At 34.6% G+C, this 2,332-nt stretch overlaps 1 long non-coding RNA gene across 1 annotated transcript; it reads right to left on the bottom strand.

Moving 5' to 3' along the window:
• Positions 1-1,052: 1,052 nt before the first annotated feature.
• Positions 1,053-1,484, bottom strand: LOC106818023. The gene is made up of 2 exons (XR_001395141.1): positions 1,423-1,484; positions 1,053-1,200 (listed from the first exon to the last, which is right to left on the bottom strand). It is a non-coding gene; the product is annotated as an uncharacterized LOC106818023 (long non-coding RNA).
• Positions 1,485-2,332: the final 848 nt, after the last annotated feature.

The following is a 2,332-nucleotide window of genomic DNA, read 5'->3' as shown; positions in this document are numbered from 1 at the left end:
ATTTATTTCTGACTCACGTTAATCATTATGTGTTACTATGTGTATATCGCCTTGGAGATGTGCTCCATCTACATCAACATGTGCTCCATAAATTACACTTGCTAATATATGTATATTTTATCAATTATATTCGCGTCAGTTCTTTTTTACTTTACAAACACGATTTAGAGTCTGCAGTTGGTAGACAAATGCATTGGTAACAATCATTTATTATTTAAATTTCTAAATATTGAAATGATACAGCTTAAAGGTATTTTGAAGATATAACCTCAGTATAGCTCTTCAATTATATTTTATTTATCTTTCTTTCTCGTTACTGTGTAATGTTGGCTTGCAAAAATAGGACAATATATTTTATTGTTGTCTGGAATTCTAAATTGTGTGCAAATTAGTAACTGTGTCACAGCTCACATCACCGATTGTGGACGTGGTGTGGCATGAAACAATGTGTGACACCATTTATGCCAATTACCAATTGTAAGACTGTCCGTAAAAAATTGATTTTCTTGAATAATGCAAAGTTTGTATATTCTTACATGAATATACTAAGAGTGGAAACCTGTTTTGCCAAACATAACATTATTGCTTTTCTATTAAAAGCATGCCTGTACATGGCATATGACTGTTACTATATTTTAGGAGGTGCCCCGTTCCGTTTTTGGTGGCCACCCTGTATTGTTATATCATTATATAACATCACATGCACAATTTGTAATACTATTTATTAGTAATATTGTCTATGCAACATTGTATAATACTAAAATGCATATCTACGCATGCTTTTTAGATGTTAATATATATATGTATATTTTTGTCCAGTTCTTTACATTAATAACTTGACACTTTGATGGAATGCTTTTGTGTATAATTCTTTGTGTACAAGAATAATGATTAAATTTACTGTGGTAAAATATATTACAATGAGTTAGAATAAATGGAAACAATATTATGGAAAGATACGCCATGCTTTATGCGAAATATAAAAAGGCAGGGTACATAATGATACATAAATAATGTCAGGCAGACATAAATAGGTAAAATCAATGCTCTCTCTGAGGATTAATTTTGGTGCGATTACAGATTAAATTTGCACACATGACGCGAATATAATTGAGAAAATATACATATATTATCAAGTGTAATTTATGGAGCACATGTTGAGGTCGATGGAGCACATCTCCAAGGCGATGTACACATATACTGACACATAATGATTAACATGAGTCAGAAATAAATATGTAACATCAATATGCTATTCCCTGAGGGAGTGTATTTTGGTGGCGCATTACAGAATGAAATTTAATACACATGACGCGAATATAATTGAGAAAAATATAGCTATAGTATTAATACAAGGTGTAATTTTATGGAGCACCATGTTAGTCGATGGAGCACATCTACCATAGCGATGTAGCACACTACTGACACATAATGAATTAACATGAGTCAGAAACTAAATATGGTAACATCAAATGCCTTTCTCTAGAGAGTGTATTTTGGTGCGATCACAGATGAAATTTAATACACATGGACGCCGAAAATATAAATGATAATAAATATACCATGATATATATCAGTGGTAATTTACCATGGAGCACATGTTGACAGTGCTCGGTCGAGCACATCTCCATGGCGATGTACCACATACTAACACATGAACTGATTAACATAGAGCCTCTCAGAATAAAATATGTAACATCAATGCTTTCTCTGAGGAGCCCTTGTTATTTGTGTGCCGATTTACAGATAGAAATTCTACACACATACGCGAACTCATAATTGAGCAAAACTATACATATATTCAGCAAGATGTAAATTTATGGAGCTACCGCATGTTGAGGGCATGAAGCACATCCTCCAAGGCGATGTATCAACAGTCACTGACAACATATATGATTAACATGAGATCAGAAATAAATATTGTAACATCAAATGCTTATATGCGAGCACGATGTTGAAGCTCGATAGAGCCAAATCCTCCACAGGCGATCTACATCAACCAGAGACTGACACTATAATGACTTAACACATCGCGAAGATCAACAGTCACGGAATATGTACAACATCCAAATGGCTATATGGACCGCACTATGTTTGAGCGTCGATAGAGCCCACTCCAAGCGCGATTGTACATTAGTTGACACATAAGATTAACCCTATCTCACTCCCTATCCAACTGTTAATAACTTTGTTGATAATTGTTCGCCATCCCTGAATATTGGGACGGCTTTAGCACACAGTTATTCCAGTTAACTCTCTTCGGTCCGCATGGCCATGGCATTCAAGTGGGTTGCAATTTCTTCTACCTTTGTGGTTGTCTTGTTACAGCTCC

The sequence above is a fragment of the Priapulus caudatus genome, unplaced genomic scaffold, assembly GCF_000485595.1.
Source record: "Priapulus caudatus unplaced genomic scaffold, Priapulus_caudatus-5.0.1 Scaffold1980, whole genome shotgun sequence".
NCBI classification, from domain to species: Eukaryota; Metazoa; Priapulida; class Priapulimorpha; order Priapulimorphida; family Priapulidae; genus Priapulus; species Priapulus caudatus.
Note: the sequence above shows the minus strand (reverse complement) of the source record. Positions and strands in the feature narration are given on the sequence as shown.